Source organism: Pieris napi, chromosome 23, assembly GCF_905475465.1.
Source record: "Pieris napi chromosome 23, ilPieNapi1.2, whole genome shotgun sequence".
NCBI classification, from domain to species: Eukaryota; Metazoa; Arthropoda; class Insecta; order Lepidoptera; family Pieridae; genus Pieris; species Pieris napi.
Window position 1 is genome coordinate 6,594,497 of NC_062256.1, and position 20,678 is coordinate 6,615,174.

Here is a 20,678-nt window from a genome sequence, read left to right on the forward strand (position 1 = left end):
TGATAGTAATAATTCTATTACAATGAATGAAATTCTGTAATAATCTTAGTAGTAATAAGGTAAAATGAAATAATTGTATTTGTATTCATGTCTATGATAATAAAAGCCTTTTGTTAAACTTTATTTAACCAATTTCGTTAAGTGGCATATAGTAGATCATTTTTCGAAAAATAAGGTCATAAAGGAGTTTCACTTCTTACGTGTGTAGGTACACCTAGTACATGCACACATTTTTATTTTTTAATCGGTACTGTGTTTGCCTCATTAGCATAGTTTTTTGCTTTTTGCATAGACTCATCTGATGTTAAGTGATACCGCTGCCCATGGACACTATTCCAGAGGGCTCGCGAGTGGGTCGCCGGCAGCTATAACAATAATAAAGTTTAGTTTATTTGCCTATTCACAATATTGCATTTTACTATACTGACCATATTGTAACAGGTCTATACTCTCCTATCGCGAACAGGAAATATACAAAGAGATGACTATATAATATGACTAAACTAATCTAAGACTACCAAACAAACAAAATCAAAAGCATTGTGTGGTTGTGGGTGTGTGAATTTAACGATAAAAAGAATTTAACGTCTATGTCAAATGGCTATGGATAACAAATTTTCTTTTGCAGCGTAATCAAAGCTTCTTAGAAATTTAGAGACAGAGTAAATACTTAAGGCCCTATCCCAGCACGAATTGCTGTGTCAGTGTCTCGGGGTGGACTGCGGGGCGCAGTGGAGAGCTGGAGCGCTGAGGCGCGCCGGCCCGTAATAACACACAAACATAACTAATTAAATGGATTACTTGGCTTGCGATAAAATATATCGTGTAAATTTCAAAATCATGTTCTATATACATTTTCGTCATAAAATGAATTCAAGGTATCAAAAATTGGCTATGTTTGGATTTTTCTGAGCGAAGTTATTTAAATCGTGTATCGATCTTTCAAAATAGATACATAAACTACTCAACTCCACCATATATTTTATTACATTCGCCCAACTTCAAGAAACGATGACGAAAAACTGAAAGAAACAATGTACTTTTTTGGAGTTTGGCGGCCAGATAGGTCCTTAAGGAAGAATTAAGTTTATTGTACAAATGGTTAGGAAAGCAGAAAAAGAAATGCAAATGGTCAGAGTGAAATAGATTTGCTTTCTCCAGTCTTTGTATTTTTACACGCTTTATATTAGCTTCACCTGTATGTATGTATGTAACCGACTCCTTCGAACTCGATTTTGACCCACTTTTAACGGACAGATTTAATTCAAACTTTGCGCATCTGTCAAAGATCGATGACAATGCAATAATCCAAAAAAAAAAATTAAGAAAAAATTAACTAAAAAATAAATAATAGTTTAAAAAAACTAAAAAACACGCTTTTAAAGCACATCAAACTAAAAAGTGAAAAATAATTCCTAATTTAGGCTGAACTGAAATGAATTACCATTTTCAGCCTAAATTAGGAATTATTAATGTCCATTACTAACGTTATATTTTATGGCACGTATCGAAATTAACGTAACATTTCACCTCACCATATTTGACTTATCATTCCCTCGATAAGTGTGTTTGTGATGCAAAATAATTTTAATTGCAACGCAAATTTACATTCAGCTGGCCACCGTAATAATATTTGCAATACAAAAGGCTGATAATTAGTGACACAGCGTAACATCACTTCGCATCAGCGTACTTGACATGTTTCCTGTTAATTGGATAGTGGACAATAGTTGGACTACCCGCATATTATTGTACTGTTATAATGAAAGGTAGCTGCGGAATTCTCTAGTCTGATAATAATCGCTTTTAGTCACCAAAAAATGTTTTTAGTGGGCATAAATATACGATGGTAAATAGTGTAAACCAACTTCATAGATTGTAGACTCTTTTATTTGTCAATAGGTCTACCAGAGAGAATAGAGCCATAATTTAATTAGCTCATAAGGTTTAATGTGTAATTCTTTTTAAATCAATATGAAACCAAAACCTAAACATAAGAATCAAATTTACAATTTTCTTAACCTACTAGTAATAATAAAAATAATTAAAAATAAATAACAAGAGAATTAGAACAAATATAAAAAGTTTGGTCCTTTAACGCGGGTAGCATTGCCCCGCTGTATTGTTAAAAATTGTTATTGTTCCTGTACATTTCTCGATTGTTTAATTCGTGTAGTTATTTTATACGTAATTTTAAATATTTTGGCGTCTTTTATAAAGACGAGATTATGATTTATTTGTCAAGAAATATATATTTTTTTTAGTATACAGTGATTTACCATGTTGTATTGCGACTCGGAGTTAGGTTTGGTTTAAATAAAATTTTATTTGTTCCTATGATTTTTATCGCCGTCAGCCTCTATGGCAATCAATTATTACTACTATTATGTACTTACTGTACTGTACCGCCTAAACGGATTTAGTAAAATGGCTTCTAAATAGGTTCGATTCTTTTCAATAAATGCGAACAGAAAAAAATAGTGATACACACACACGGGACTTCATACTTTAAATATTTTATAATTACACAAGCCTTGTATATTTTTGCTTGATTATTGAATATCTAGCTACTCCGTTATCTGAATCATATAACAACTGCTATATGTTATAATAGTTTAAATATTTAATGATCGATACTTTATACCTGATAGTTATTATATGCTATTTTGCACTGACTTTGGCCTCTGTATTCCGTAGTAACATTGACATATTGTTCCATTGAAACAAACGAGTTAAACTAAATCTGCCGAAACCGGTGCACAGAATAAATCCTGCTATAGTCAGCCAAATGGCCGCCATATTCATAGCGATTACTGCGTTTATTGACAGTAAGAGTCAGTTTCATAAGTAAGTGGAGGATATATTGCCGTATTGGCTGCATTCCCTCGTAACAGTGTAATAAATAGGTTGTATTGAACTTTGGAAGATTTGGGAGAAACAATTTATCAATAATAATAATATCCTTTTATTTCAGATACATTTACACTTAAATCTGCTACTTTGAATGGTCCAGGCTATCTCGCTCTTACGTCTTGATTACAAATATTGATGTGTTTTGCAACAGTCTGCCAACTTACCGTAACTTTGTTTATCATGCTCTTAATGAGGTTTTAGTTATTAGATATAAATTTTTAATTTTTAATTTTTAGTTATTTTTTATTGTTTTAGTTTTTATTATTTGTGTTTATTTGTTTTATTTTTTTCATTTGATAGATTGCTTTTGTTCTAATGTAATTTATGTGTATTTGTGTTAAATTTGTGATGTCATATTGTCTGTTTTAGAACGTGTAACAAAAAAAATACATTTATATTTTTATCTCCATCGTTTTAGGTATATGTGACCTTTTTTGGCAAAGGTCTCCGAATCCCGCCATTCCTGCATGCACAGCGCCACTCTCTGCAATGTACTGTTTCCTTAATTTGGTCTTTCCACCTTCTAACTGGTCTTCCTCTTTTTCATTTGTTATACCTTGGGAGTCAGTTTAGCAATTTCCTGCTCGATTCTCTGTTCCTCTTGCCAAAAATGTATCAAATCAGATCCCAAACATTTTTTAAAAAATCTCAAGTTATCTGTATTTACTGCTGTTTCATATACCTATTAACCTAAACTAACCCGATCGGGCAGATCCGAGAAGCTAAACAGCAGAAGAGTGTCTATTCCCCTTTTGAAAGGGACTTTACTAACTTAAGATCCGGTGGGCTTGCCCATAAGTATATTTGTGAATATGTAATTAGATTAAATAGTCAATAAAAGTTTTTGTAACTGCCCACATTAAACTAAAAAAGGAATTATAAACAACTAAACCTTTGTATCGAACAAGGGATAAATGGAGGCTCATCTGATGTTAAATATCCGCCGCCCATGGACATGGACATTGCCAGAAAGCTCGCAAGGGCGTTGCCGGCCTTTTAAGAATTGGTATGTTCTTTTCACTTGGTTCGAAAATAGATCGGTGGGGAGCTGGTTCCACATAGCACGGCAAAAACTGCCTTAAAAAACTAAACTTCCTCTTACTAACTAAACGCCATCTGTCCTTCATGTTGCCTTCACTTTTAATTGCTTTTCTATCGATAGATAGAAAAGAATGAAGATGATAGAAGATATTCAGGAAGGTCGATTTATAGAATCTATTAGCCTTGTTTCCAGTAAGCAAATTGCTCAGACAAAACCTTAATTTAATGGTATTAACGTGAAATTGTCCGCTGTAAAACCACTCAGCTGAAAGATTTAATTCGATAACTGTACATGGTCACACGCACTTTGGGCTTTAAAAGCTAAAGCTATAAAAGCAATTAAAAGTTTAACATCGGACCCTCTCTTTTCGCGCTTTAATTCCAACAATCCATTTATACGTTTTTAAGCGAGATTTTGTTTACTATATTTCCGTTTAACATTATACAGTATAGCAGTACAATCCATATTTGTGCTGCAGAAGCGGGCTGTTCGGGGTATTTGTTGTGTTTCTCCGAGGGAGTCGGTACGGAATAAGTTTAAGGAATTAAATATTATGACACTATCTGGTCAATATATTCTTGAAGCCTTGTTGTATGTCCAAAAAAATATAAACGATTTTAAAACAAATTTCACCAGTATAATACGCGAAATAGAACTAATTTGAGTGTACGACCAACCAGGCTCCAAAAGATAAACCACTCCTTATATGGAAATTGTATTCGTTTTTACAACAAACTCCCAAGCGAAATTAGAGAATTATCACTAAATAAATTCAAAGCCCTCGTTAAACGAAAATTAATCAACAAAGGTTTTTATACATTTGAGGACTACTTAAATGATCCTAATCCTTGGGATTGAATTGCTCCAGTTCAAACAATTTGTATGACAATACTTGGCGATTAAAAAGAGTGGCGGAAAGTTTCTTGCCAGTTCTTCTTACCCGCTCTACGCCCTTGACTTGCGAACTGGTAGTAAATGTAAATTTACGATTAATTTAACTTGACGATTCAAAAGTGTACTTGGTTACCCACTTGAATAAAGATATTTTGAGTTTGAGTTTGAGTACTTAGTATTTAGGAGTGACTCAAGTCTGAGGTCGTGAGTTTGATTCCCTACTGTGCTAATTTTCTTTGTATGAAAAAAAAACATAACGACATGTCTTTTGAATGGACGAGGTGTTCGATTTTCCACTTGTTTATTAGAAATGTCACAAACATTGTTTATTTCGCCGTATGTATTTCAAAACACGATATCTACCAGAATTGCATATACGCGTCCGTAAACTGCAAACTATAGTTTAAAGATTTATATGTCATTTTCTACGTAAATATTAATTAAATTTTTTTGATTTTCTTTTTATTAATTTTTATTACTTTTTAGGTTAAGAAATTCGTAAATACTTGATTGTAAATAAAATTGAATCAATATGCGTTTTATTAAATTCTCTCGTTAAAGTCACTCGTAGGTCAATGTTCTAAGATATTATTACTATATTTCAAAAATCAATTTTTGTGAGTCTAGAAGAATGTAATAAATCATTATGACCATGCGAATTTGTTGCATTATCAACATAATTCGACGTTTCGATTTCATTTCAGCGATCTCGCTTACCACATGAAAACATTGCGTACGATTATATCGATCAAGTTTCATTATGGTAACGTATGAAAAATTACCGTCCATTTCGTAATTCAAGCGTTACGCTGTTTACTTTGTAAAGTTTACGAGTTTTACGATTTTATGACAGACAATTTGTCTGAAGTGACTCTGGCTGAGTCAAAGATAATTTATCTGTCTCAGGCACTTTATTTATTACGCGTTCCCATCTTGGTTGAGCCCTTAAAGTTCGTGGTTAATGGGGCTTCTTTAACGTCACTCACTTTTGTGAAGGTTCGAGGGGATGTCCGTTGTGTGGCCGAGGATTACTTTATTTTGTCCTTTGAATGACGGGTTGATAGGGAACTGCTTTAGATAACTATTAGTTAAAGAATTTATACGGTCAGCAAATTGTATGGACCGCTGTGTACGACTCGTTTTTAATGGTGTACGCTAGTACTATATATTTTTTAAAACAGTATTTTTGGAGTAAAACTTCTCTAGGCGCATGAGGGTAAAATTTTTACAGATGAAACGCAATAATAATAATAATATTAGCGTCACAAAAATGTGCAGCGTTTTTGTCGAAGAACAGAGAGAGAGAGCGATTGAGACAGAGTGATAAGGGAGAATTACCTTATAGAAATTCTATTTTTAAAATAATTTTCGTAATGTTTGACACTTTTAATATTTTAATGACAATTAAATTCCTAACATATCTTCCTTTTCCCCTCCCGCTTAGTCTCGGAAATCTAAAGTTTTAGATTTGTATAAATATGAACAAGAGTTAAAAATTCGTTTGCCAAGGAAGTTTCACTTCTGACATGTGTAAAGTATGCACTTTTTTTATGTGTTACCAAGCCAAACGGAGACTATGAAATTTGAACAGATATTAATAGTTTGTCGTTTCAGTAGGTACATATATAAATGGTGACAGAAGTAGATCTAGACAGTGCGCCAGGACACATAATCTTTGATGAATACACAAGTATAAGTGTTTACCAAGTCTGTTGAATTACTATTAATTTGACATTTCTGATATAGCGAGACCGTTTCCATGCCACTAGAGTCCATGTCCCTGGATTAGCCCTTGAATGGCGAATTTTTTTAGTAGATGTTATACTAAGCTGCTAATACGTTATGGGCTTATTACCATTGTTATAATAAAAATAAGATAATCGCGGTCTTTGATCCCAAAATTTCTGATCTATCTATAAAATTAGAGAATTATCACTAAATAAATTCAAAGCCCTCGTTAAACGAAAATTAATCAACAAAGCTTTTTATAAATTTGAGGACTACTTAAATGATCCTAATCCTTGGGATTGATTTGCTCCAGTTCAAACAATTTGTATTACAATACTTGGCGATTAAAAAGAGTGGCGGAAAGTTTCTTGCCACTTCTTCTTACCCGCTCTACGCCCTTGACTTGCGAACTGGTAGTAAATGTAAATTTACGATTAATTTAACTTGACGATTCAAAAGTGTACTTGGTTACCCACTAGAATAAAGATATTCTGAGTTTGAGTTTGAGTTTGAAAAGAAAATTGATCATAGAATCTACGGACGCTGGTCATTTAGCAATTATTTTTATTAGTTGCGAACATAGTTTAATTTGTCCAAACAGCATCCCATTAGTTCCGACAAAGTTAATTATATAAGGAAGTAAAGCAAATAAAATTATTTAGAGGACCTCTGTGGGGTTTAGGTGAGAGGGGCAATTATGATTAATGATAGGATATGATTCGATACCACTTAACACTCCAAAGGGGTAATTTCATTGCCTCCATGTTTCTGTTAACCAATGACTCATGAGTTTTCATTAATATGTTGAAATAATACAAGTTTTAATATCTTATATATACAATTCTCGTTCCCATACTCCCATACTTTTATTTTTTGGATTGGACCCTCTACAATCCACCCCTATTTTTTTATTCTGTTAATTAAAACTTATGACTTGAACTCCGAGGTTTATATAGAAAAAAATTCAAAAAAAAAAATAATCCCAAAAAGTTTTCATTCCGGAAAACTGAACATTCTCTGGGGTAGCATAGCAAAATGTGCCATGTTGGTATGTATTAAAAAGGTAGGCTAAGTAAAATCACATTAAGGAGAAACGAAGTTCGCGGGGGCAGCTATTACTTAAGTAAAATTTAATAGTATTGGCTACAATGAGAGCCTAGAAGGTCACGCAGAATACGATGAATAATTATAATATTTTTAATTTCAATAAGATATCATTTGATATAGTGTTGGCCTAGTGACTTTAGCGTTCTCATTCCTGAGGTCGTAAGTTCGATCCCCGGCCGTGCACCAATGGACTTTTATCTATGTGCGCATTTAACATTCGCTCGAACGGTGAAGGAAAACATTGTGAGGAAACCGGCTTGACTTAGGCGTGTGTACAGGACGCTGATCACCTACTCGCCTATTAGATTGACAAATGATCATGAAACAGATACAGAAATCTGAGGCCCAGACCTAATTAGGGTTGTAGCGCTACTGATTTATTTTTTTATTATTCAATACAAAAGTTTATATAACTTCTACCGTATTTTTCATAGACAGCGTTCAGAAGATTTGTTCGGATTCCTCCAGCTGAGTTTCATCATCAGACGTCAAGGCAGAATACGAAACCCGTATCACCTCAACGCTCCACAACTTTCTTACGGCAGTAAGAAGAAGAAGAAGTTTTTGGCGCGTACGACCAGTGTGTGGAACCAGCTGCCCACTGTAGTGATTCCGAACCAATTCAACTTAGGGTCCTTCAAGAAAAGAGCGTACCAATTCCTAAAACGCTGCACTTGCGAGCCTTCTGGCAATGTGAGTTTCCATGGACAGTATCGCGTAACATCAAATGTGCGGTTTGTCCGTTAAAAAATATAGATTATGAAAATATCGTGAATCAGCCCGTTAGATTTCCAAAATTCAAGAATCAGGCACAGACCTTGACTATCTGAAAGCAGTAACAGAAATCTGCAGCCCAGACGAAGGTTTCACAAGGGTATTACAAAGGATTTAAGTATTTTAAAATTCCCATTCACGTAGATCATATAAAATATACTTTGATTTAACGAGTGATAAAATTTTATAACTTGAACTTCATAAGTTTTTTCAACTCTTAAAAGTCAGCTAAAACGAATTCCATTCAGAGGGGAATCCACAATAATCTAAATGGGGGATTTAATTTAATGTTTTTGATGAAGAAACTTGAATGTTAAATTCTTTGTACTTATAAAATGTAATCAGGCGATGTCCTATTTATATGAGATGTTTTTTGTAATCAGGCGATGTCCTATTTATATGAGATGTTTTTTTTAAATACACTTTTTGCCGTACAATACGACTTTATGAAACCAGCTGCCAGTCAAGGTACTTCAAACCCAAAATATCTTTATTCATATAGGTAAACAAGTACACTTATGAACGTCAACAGAAAAGATGTTAAATTGATTCCAAATTTACAATTACTACCAGTTCGCAAGTTACAGACGTAGAGCGGGCAAGATTTTCGAGCTGTTACGACTGTTTAATGGAAGACCGTACCACTACCTTAAAGGCCAGCAACGCACTTGCTAAGCTCTTGTGGCAGGTGTTACACTTACTTAAACATTGCTGGCATTTAATTTATTTCATTGTTCAAATATAGTTTTTGAAGAGACCGCAGCCAACCCAGATTGACAGATTACTTCGTGATGACACAAACATATTTTTCATTATTAAATCTTATTACTATTATTTTTTTATAGAACAGGGGGCAAGCGGGTAGGACGCTCATCTGATGGTAAGTGATACCGCTGCCCATTGGCACTCCCAAGCTAGCGAGTGCGTTGTCGGCCTTTTAGGAATTGAGACTCTAAGTCGAATTGGTTTGAAAATATAATACTTCAGTAGGCAGCTTGTTCCACATAGTGGTACTGGTAAAACGCCCAGTTGTGGAATGACGGCATAGTGACACAATAAACAGATCAAAGCCGTTAGAAATACTATACAGTAGTGTGATTTTATAAAACTGCTACACTGAAATTTGTTCAAAAATAAAATTGCAATCTACGAATACAATTTTTGGATCATGTATTATTTAAGTTCAATTTAAAAGCTAAGGGTAAGGTTCGGATGAGCCAGCATAACTGGTCTGCCCTATAACTTATTAATGTATGTCCATCCCGAGATACGATATGAAATTCTCATTAATATTTTGCTTACATCACGTTTAAAGTCATACTATTGAGGGGTCATTTCAATTTATTCACACGTTGTACGTATTAATTGAAATTTTAATTTAATATTTTATACAATTTATAGCTATTCAGGAATACTATTCAAAAAACATATTGAAAAATTCATTTGAAGTCTTGGCACCAAAAAGAGAGTAATATTTTTTAGAATTTTCGAATCAACTTTTATTATAGATAAAACATATTTTTCTGAACCACCACGTGTTCTACATGTATGTTATCTATTCATTACACACCTTCACTTTTACACCATCACACAACACAGCAAAATTAGGTACCTCTTAGTTAAATGTATTGAATAATTTTCATTGTTTCTAAATTGTAACTTTTTGAACCATTTTGTGGGTAAATATTATGAATTCCATGTCTGGCTATATTTTAAGTGTAATTGTTTGTTAAAAAACCGGCAACGCACTCGCGACCCTGGCCTTCACTATACATCAGTATATATAGTGAAAAATATTTAGTGAGAATGAATTAACACTTTTTTAAACGAGGCGAAAAAGCGCTTAGGCAGGCCTGCGTGACGGATGTTGGACCCAGTGAGGCTGTATGTGTTAAGCTGTTTATTTCCAAATATAAAAGCATTTAGTATAAAGCCTGTGAACTAGACCTTTAAAAGTAAATTTCTCGCGTAGTTTCATAGCATTGGAGGAAATACAGTGGTAAAGTGCAATTGTAAATGATGATTTTATTAATGTGTGCAACGCACCATCATCATCAGAAACTAGCTTTTTGGACCAAAAGTACAGCCGTGTGATTCTGTTAATCCGTGAGTTCACCTCGCACTAACAACGCTCCCTTCGTCACTCACGTCATTTTTGGAATCTCATGTGAAATTGCTTAACAGAATACTGTTAGGCTTGTAGTTTATTGTTTATCAGAATGCCAAATCGTAAAATGCTTCACGACTGATTTGAGCGCGACCGTCGCTGCGAAAACCGCTGTGAGAGTTCGAAAAGTGAGTTACAGAATCGCAAGGCAGTACAGGCACATAAGGAAATGTTATTAAACAAATATCAATTCATATTCCGTAAATAGACAAAAACGTTATTAACAGCAGAAACCAAACACCAAAATAAATTGGTATCGGTATTCTAATTTGATGCAGGTACATAGGATTATGACACTTAAGTACAACTAAACACTGTAAAACGTTCAAATTTTCCATTAATATTTTTCACGGCACGAATTGTGGTTTAGCGGTTTTTGTAAAATAGTTTCAGTAAAGCATTCTCGTGTCTGGTGAGCGTCGAAATGAGCACTTAAATTTCTTATATCAGACAAATAGATTTCTTTTTTTGAACCTTTTTTTTTCTGCTTATAAATAGCTCTCGAATAAGACTTGTTTTGAGCGCAGGTGATTATGTACTGCAAGTTGATGCGTTGGGACACAAGTGAGACCAATCCAACGATAGGATGGATGTATCAAGAGACTTCATATTTTGTTTGAAAAACGGATCCAAATTGAGTGTGGTAGTAAGTCATGGGTGTGTTCAGCGAGGTTGCTGGAATAATTCTTAAATAGAGCACTGTTATGTTTAGGTACACCTGATGTTAAGTGAGGACATAGACCCATGGATACTAACATTGCCAGAAGGCTCATAAGTGCTATAATTATATAAAATTAAAATGTAATATTACATTTATATTTATAAATGTAATTTTTTTATATAAAATTGTCAAACTCATAATTATGTTGATAATTATAAAGTTATCAATCCAAATTTGGAAATATTTATATCCGCCAATATATTATATATTTTCCAACATACAACTGAGGAATAAAATATGAGATGCATAAAGATTTGCATGGCTAAAGCCGAGATAACAGAAGTGACATGTACAGGGATTATATCGACGTGAACTCTTTGCTGCTGCATTTTTTACGTCAATATTTTTAATATTATCGCGAGCTACAATACATAAAAATCTAAAGGAAAAGGTTGTTAATATGAGTTAGAAATTCATGATCACAACATGAAATTCAATTAGCTACCAAAAACAACGATTCCATTTTCTCTTTGATGCGGACTTAAATTTGCTCTTTTCTAAAATAAATGGAATTGCGCAGAACACGCAATCATTTGGATTCAGTGCTTACATTCAATGCATTTTATAATAACGATTTTTATTTCAGTAGATTATTTCATAATGGTACAAATATTTTGTTTTTAAACTTGTTAGGGTTTTTTATAATTAACTTGTTCTTTTTTTGAATTAAACAAACTGATCGATAAATTAATAATAACAATTTAATACATCACAATTACACAAAACAGGAGAAAAATAAAATTAAATAAATTAACGCAGTCGGTGTAAATTGGCGGTTTTAATGTAAAGTTTCTCCCAGACAACCCAAACATAAATGACATAGACATAAAAAAAATTCAACACCAAACTACACTAAACTATTCAGTAAAAAAATTAGTTAAAAAAAAAACAATACAAGTAAGGTAAAATCCAAATACATTTTTTGGTCTTGGTTTAAAAGTCCTGTGATGTAATGAAAATCACATATAAATATTTTTCATATGACGGTTTCTTTAATTGTTTTTAATAAGCGATTAGCGAAATGAACATTAATTTGAGAGTTAATTATTTGATATAATAAGTGTGTAAATATTGCCGTATCAGCACCATCTATTGACGAGGAAAAAAAGGTTTCATTTGTTTGACAAAGTAAAGATACTATTACTAACATTTATATTCAAAACATACAGTTAACAATTAAAATTTGATCTCCAATTATAATAACCAAAGTTTATTGATTTTTCAAAAATGGACATTGCTACAAATTGTCAAAGCACAGGCAATCTCAAAATTAATTTGAGTCGAATATCATGTCAGTTGAGTCCATAGAGTCAAACTAGTCTATAGATCTGGATCTTGATGATTTATTCAAATTCAAATTCAAAAATCATTTATTCACGTAGGTAACACAATGTACACTTGTGATTCGTCATTAAAGAATGGTTTAATACATGGGGTTTCATTTGTTTGACAAAGTAAAGATACTATAACTAACATTTATATTCAAAACATACAGTTAACAATTAAAATTTGATCTCCAATTATAATAACCAAAGTTTATTGATTTTTCAAAAATGGACATTGCTACAAATTGTCAAAGCACAGGCAATCTCAAAATTAATTTGAGTCGAATATCATGTCAGTTGAGTCCATAGAGTCAAACTATTCTATAGATCTGGATCTTGATGATTTATTCAAATTCAAATTCAAAAATCATTTATTCACGTAGGTAACACAATGTACACTTGTGATTCGTCATTAAAGAATGGTTTAATACATGGGGCACACACGTTTCAGCTTTTCTTTTCATTGACTGGTTTTCCGAGAAATGAATCAAGTACACGATATGCCTCAAACTGAGTCACGAATTATATAAAATATAAGCGTTATTAACGTTTGAATTTTATATAATTCATGCAGTGTTGGCCTAGTGGCTTCAGCGTGCGACTCTCATCCTTCCTCGTAGGTTCGATCCCCGGGCGTGCATCAATGGCCTTTCTTTCTATGTGCGCATTTAATATTCGCTCGAGTCTTTCTTCTCTCTTAGAAACAAAAAGTCAACAGCGTGCAGTCAGGCACAGAAGGCTGATCACCTTCATGCCTATTAGATTACCGTCATGATCATGAAACAGATACAGTAATCTGAGGCCCAGACCTAAAAAGGTTGTAGCTCAAATGATTAACGTTTGAATGTTAAAAACACGTCAAGCTCAATAGATGGACGGAATTCCGAATATTTTGGAGCTTGTGATGCTGGGAAAAGATTAATTTCGGAGGGTTCGGGCTCAAAGGAAACTTTAACATAAGCATTAATAAAGTTTTTCTCTAGAGGCTCTAACGTCGAGAGCTATGTATTGTAATATTTTTATCGCGGGAAAACACATAATTTAGAAAATGTCGAAAATCGCTAACATGTGTAAGATGATTCAAACCTCGAAACGAAACTGTTAAAACAATTCTAAGCCTGGATGAGATCGCTATTTGCATTTTATGAATGTACGTTTCCCGTGACAACGTAATGCTTTAAATAATAGATGTTACTATTTTCACTCTATATATACCACTCGAGTATAACAAAAGAAAACATTATATTTAATTAAATGCTACTATCACTATGAAACGCTTTTATGGCTATGAGACGGCCTGCGTCTGGCTACACTCTCGAGGCGTAACTCCGAATTTAGGTAATCGCTACTCGTATAAAACTAATAAACCTGAGTGAGCAAAATAAAGCCTTAACTTGAATTATTAAATATAAAATAAGAAAAAACAAACATTTATAACTTTACCTGTTATGGTTGCTATATTTTTGTTATGGTAACTATGTTAAAAAATACTGGATCTTAAGTTCATGTCATAAAACATTTTAATTTTATGGCTTTTGTAGAATCCATGTTACAACGTAAACTATAAATTTACGATTCAAATGTTAAATAATATTTGCATAGACTTTACTTTAACAATAACAAATGCATGTTATAAAATTTATTCAAAGACAAAACTAATCCGAATTCAATTATGAAATATATCAAACTCAAACTCAAAATATCTTTATTCAAGTACACTTGGGTAACCAAGTACACTTTTGAATCGTCAAGTTAAATTAATCGTCAATTTACATTTACTACCAGTTCGCAAGTCAAGGGCGTAGAGCGGGTAAGAAGAACTGGCAAGAAACTTTCCGCCACTCTTTTTAATCGCCAGGTATTGTCATACAAATTCTTTGAACTGGAGCAATTCAATCCCAAGGATTAGGATCATTTAAGTAGTCCTCAAATTTATAAAAAGCTTTGTTGATTAGTTTCCGTTTAACGACGGCTTTGAATTTATTTAGTGATAATACTCTAATTTCGCTTGGGAGTTTGTTGTAAAAACGAATACAATTTCCATATAAGGAGTGGTTTATCTTTTGGAGCCTGGTTGGTCGTACACTCAAATTAGTTCTATTTCGCGTATTATACTGGTGAAAGTCACCATTTAACAAGGCTTCAAGAATATATTGACCAGATAGTGTCATAATATTTAATTCCTCCTTAAACTTATTCCGTACCGACTCCCTCGGAGAAACACAACAAATACCCCGAACAGCCCGCTTCTGCAGCACAAATATGGATTGAACCTCTGCAGCAGCACCCCACAGTAGAATACCGTACGACATTACGCTGTGAAAGTAGCTATGATAAACAATTTTTGCCGTGTCCTTATCAGTAAACTCTCAATGGCATTGAGTCAAATTATTGTTCACGATATACTTATTAATTAAACAGAATATAAGTCACAAAAAGTTCCCTTTCCGGTGAGATAAGAAATAGTAAAACATTTATTTCGGAAACAAAAATTCATACAACAGGTTAATAGGAGTTAGCATTAAATATATATAACTTAGAATAATAAAACACATTCATACACATTACACTCACTCGTTAACTCACATGCACCCATACACTCACTAATGCACTCACGCGTGTTTCACTTCACGTAATGCTGTTTGTTAAAAAAGAAAAGAAATTGTAAACAGTTATAAAAATTTCAAAATTGTAATTTAAAATAAATATATATTAACTTTGTTATGGAGTTATTAAGTTTGTTTTGGAAGAGCTTAGAACCCACACAGGTATTTTTAACTTAAAATGAATCCCGAATCTTACACATTGTTAGATATTTATGTTTACTACTCGTATTATTAGAATCAACTATATTTACTTCATTAAGGAAACCCACATCCAATGTTCCGCCAATTCACATTTCTGCTTGATGCCGATACCTATCTAATGGCCGATTTACATTATCTTAGTGTTTAGGAGAGTGCTTTAGGATAGTACTTTAGTTGAAACATGTAAACGCTACTTGCTTTAGTAAACGCTATGCTAAAGAACTTGCCTTTCAAGTTGTACTAAAGCACTCTCCTAAACACTAAGATAATGTAAATCGGCCTTTAGACATTGTAGTCCTAGGTATCTAAGTTTGTATTCCTTACCTGTGATGACTGGAGCTGGAGTGTCCCGTAGTTGAGGTAGATAAAGGTGACCTCGCTGGGTAATTACCAGCGTGACCGCCCTCGGAAAGCACGAACTCTGTAATAAAAAAACCTGGGTCACTTCTATAGAATAGATAATGAGACCTACGTATCTACAACAAGTCAGTACAATTAGTTAATTTATATTAGATTATTAAACCCCAGCGGTGATTCTCCAATGACAACTTTACCCTTGAGCAACCCGAAACCAGTGGGCAACAGCAATATTTTTAGTTAGTCCCTGCTAGCGTATGCCTTGCGAGTGTGTGGCTTGGCTATATTGCGCGCACCCAAAAGTCCGATCCACAGGCGTCCCAGTCGCCTCCCCTGGATACTGTACAGATCTGTTAACGGGTTACACACAATAACATCCTCCTCGAGGTCTGTACTGCCGACTGTGACGGGCGAAGGCGAGTCATCGGCGCCTCAAAACCGATTAAGCAACAAGTGTGACTCGAAAGAGCCACCTCAAACCGTAAACCTGTGGTCATGTCTCACGGGAACCGGGGGTCTGGACTTTATCATCTGGGCCGCGAGGAAGAAAACCTCTATAATAAATTACCCCTATCCTACGGTGGGAAACGCGCCAAGGGATGTGTATGCCCCTACATGAGGTGTATATGGCTGATGGGATAATTCAGTCTCTAGCGTCCAACTTCAACGAAACTGGCAAACGTTGTCGTACTGTGCCTTCTTCTGGGGAAAAGGGCGTCACCCTGGAAGCGACCTGTTTATTCGACCCTACTCGTGGGAACATAATGCAAAGAACACCACCTAAATCTTCGTCAATCGACGACGTCACTAAGCAATACCCAGGCTGCCCCTCGTATTCTGGAGGGGGGGAAATTTTGCCACACCAAGCGGAATCAACCACAGTAAAGAAGCAAAAAATTCTGACTCAGCAACTTTTTCACCCTGCACTATTTAATAGAACTCGTTCATCTTCACTCAGTGATGTCTCCCAAGTCCAACAAGAACATATGATACCTGTTAAACAGGCACCTACACAGGAACAAAATTTATACAAACCTAGTGTGCCCTGGCAACGAGTACCAAATCAAAAAAGAAATCGGTCTCCCGAAGAAAAAGACTCAAGGAGTCATCACGCCAAAAAGACACAGCGACGAGAGGCAATTATTAACAAACGCCGAGGAATAAATACTCCTGAACAAAATACCTCATCGAATATAGAGACAAACAACAGCTTTGCTTTGTTAGACGTGGAACTAGGAGAAGCTACAGTCAAGAGAACACCCAAACCACCACCAATAATTTTGTATGGTGTTGATGACCTTGCAAAACTCACCCAACTCATCGAAGAAGTTATTGAAAAGAATGATTACACCTATAAAATAGTATCCAAAAACCAGCTTATAATCTCGTCTAACACGGTTGACAAATATAAGATTCTGATCGAGCACATAAGAAGTAAAGGGCTTATAGGTCACACATTTACACGTAAAGACCAAAAATGCATGAGAATTGTTATTAAACATCTTCACTTCAGCACACCTAAAGATGCCATTATAGAAGCAGTAGAAAAAACTGGAAACAAAGTACAAGGAGAAATAGTTACTGCCCGGAAACAAGGAACCAAAGAGCCCCTAAATACATTTTTTGTCAATGTGGCTCCACATGAAAATAATAAATTTGTCAAAGAAATTAAAGTCATATACAACCAGAAAGTCACGATAGAAGACCCAATAAGAAAAATGACAGTGGTACAATGCAAAAGGTGCCAGCAATATGGGCACAGCAAAAATAACTGTATGAGGCCTTACAGATGCGTAAAGTGTGCTGGGGCACATAAAACTACTACGTGCACAATAAATGATAACACTCCAGCAGTATGCGCACTATGCTCAGGAAGCCACCCTGCTAGCTACAAAGGATGCCAGGTGTATAGGGAAGTCCTAGCAAGAAAGAAAATTGGAAACAAGTTTCAGCCATATCCAAAATCAAGAACCACTCTAGAAGTGCGTACTAAGAACTCTGAAAATAATGAGCCCCCAAATGACACGGATGTGATAGTCATTGAGCCTGATAATCACTCCAAGACTACCCAACCGAAACATCGGCTACCAAGCGTAAAAGAATCCCTGGGACCCTATAGTGAAGCTCCCAAAAATTCAACCAAAACTGTAGCATACCATACAGAGACACAAAAATCATACACGAGAGATAACACTGACCAAACGAAACAACAGATACACAGGAAAGACAAAGTTGACCATATAGATTCACAGAGAACAAATACGGAAAACCACGTTGACCATGAGTCACAAAGAACATACCTGAGAAAAATAGAACTCGGGCAAGAAAATAGATTCAGTCTAGAAGCACTTATAGTGAAACAGACTGAAAGAATCGACCAACTCATTTCACAACTCAGCACAATGATGAACCTCATCATGACAATCATCAGTAGGCTTCCACAATGATGTCGTTACGTATCGCCACCTGGAATATCAATGGCCTAACGCCAAATAAAAAAGAATTAGAAATAATGTTAAAACATAACAAAATCGATATTGGTCTAATATCTGAAACCCACCTAAATGACCGTAAGAATATCAAGATAGACAACTATGACGTATATTATACTAATCATCCCGATACCACATCACACGGAGGATCGGCAGTCATTGTAAAGAGTAACATCGGACACCACCTCCATAGCGAGTTTCGGGAAGACTGGATGCAAGCCACTACCATTACTATAAATGCAAGCATGGGCCCCATCAATGTAAGCGCTGTATATTGTCCACCAAAGCATAAACCGAAACAACACATGTTTGACCGCTATTTTCAAAGCTTGGGAAACAGATACATAAGTGGTGGGGACTGGAACTGTAAACACACTCATTGGGGATCAAGATTGACAAACAGCAAAGGACGTGAGTTGAAAAAATGTGTCGATAAACACAAACTTATTACACTGGGAACAGGAAAACCAACTTATTGGCCAACAGATGTCAACAGAATACCCGACCTAGTGGACTTTTTTGTGGTGAAGGGACTGTCTGATGTGTATTTTGACGTAGCATCATCGTCTGATGGTGGGTCTGACCACACCCCTATCATAGCAACATTTAGCGTTTCCGCTATACACAGAGCACAGAGACTGGCGCTATATAATCATAAAACAGACTGGGACGCATTTGCTGAATACTTAGAAGATGAAGTTGAACTAAAGGTTAAGCTCAAGACAGAAGAAGATATAGATGAGGCAACATTCTACATCACGAATCTCATACAAGTAGCTGCGTGGCGTGCCACCCCTACACTGAGCTCTTCCAATCAATTAGGTAACATACCACTGGAAATACGCAACAAGTTGGAAGAAAAACGGAGACAACGAAGGCGATTACACACTAGCAGATCAGATGTAGACAGGTCGGAATTCAATAGAATATCTAGAGAACTAAAAGAGTTAATTAAAGAAAATCAAAACACAACCTTCCAAGAAAAACTCTGTACACTCTCGCCTCATAAGAAGGATAATTACTCACTCTGGAAAATAACTAAGAACTTTAAAAGACCACATAACCATATACCACCTATAAGGATATCTACAAACGATCCGTGGGCTAGGAGCGGCAGTGAAAAAGCTGAACTTTTCGCTAGACACCTAAGCGAAGTCTTCAAACCAAACTTATCATCCATGACTGAGTTTGAAGAGGAAGTGGATAGAATGATCAATAGTGACCAGCAGTTATCACTACCGCTAAAACTTGTCACTCCACAAGAATTAATGCGCACAATAAGCTATCTAGAAAACAAAAAGGCTCCTGGTTTCGACCTAATAACGGGTGAAATCCTTAAAAAACTACCTAGAAAAGCAATAGTATTCTTAACAATGTTGTTTAATGGCATTTTTAGAATACAGTACTACCCAAAGCTATGGAAGATATCACAAATAATTATGATTGTAAAGCCAGGGAAACCTCCAACAGAACCTAGCTCATACAGGCCTATAAGTCTTCTCCCAACAATATCTAAGGTTTTTGAAAAAACTTTTCTTCGGAGACTAAAACCAGTCCTGGACCAAAACAGAATTATACCCGATCACCAATTTGGTTTCCGGGAAAAACATGCTACTGTAGAACAAGTACACCGAGTGGTTCACAAAATAAGACAATCGCTAGAGAAAAAAGAATATTGTTCAGCAGTATTCATAGATATCCAGCAGGCATTCGATAGAGTTTGGCACAAAGGATTGTTGTACAAGCTGAAAACCCTCCTACCAAACTCATTCTATATGATCCTAAAATCTTATCTAGATCAAAGAAGATTCCAAGTCAAGTACGAGGAAGAACTTTCAAGGCTCTATTACATCACTGCCTCAGTTCCACAAGGATCAGTGCTTGGCCCAGTCCTTTATTCAATATATACGGCAGACTTGCCTGAAACAGAAAATGTCGTAACAGCAACATACGCAGATGACACTGCTTGCCTTGCAAGCGATGTGAACGCGAATAACGCTTCACTGAAACTACAGGAACAGCTCAACAAGGTGAACGTTTGGCTGCAGAGGTGGAGAATCAAGCCTAGCATAGCTAAATCAATACAAGTAACATTTACACTGCGAAAGGGCGATTGTCCACCTGTGCATATAGAAGACAAACCGTTACCAAGCAAAAACAGCGTGAAATATCTCGGACTGCATCTGGACAGAAGACTGACCTGGGCTAATCATATAAAAGCCAAGAAAACAGAAGCCACCTTGAAATTCAAAGAGCTATCATGGCTTCTAGGCCAGCAATCTAGGTTGACCCTGAGTAACAAATTGCTTGTTTACAAGGCTATCATACAACCAGTGTGGACATATGGAATA

General features: G+C 35.2%; 1 protein-coding gene across 1 annotated transcript in view; it reads right to left on the minus strand.

The window, feature by feature from the left end:
• LOC125061189 (teneurin-a) overlaps positions 1 to 15,890 on the minus strand; it is a 206,169-nt gene extending 190,279 nt beyond the window's left edge. The window contains exon 1 of the mRNA XM_047666432.1: positions 15,803 to 15,890. The gene's annotated coding sequence lies outside the window, so the exon portion shown is untranslated. The remainder of the gene's footprint in view (positions 1 to 15,802) is intronic.
• Between the last annotated feature and the right edge of the window lie 4,788 nt (positions 15,891 to 20,678).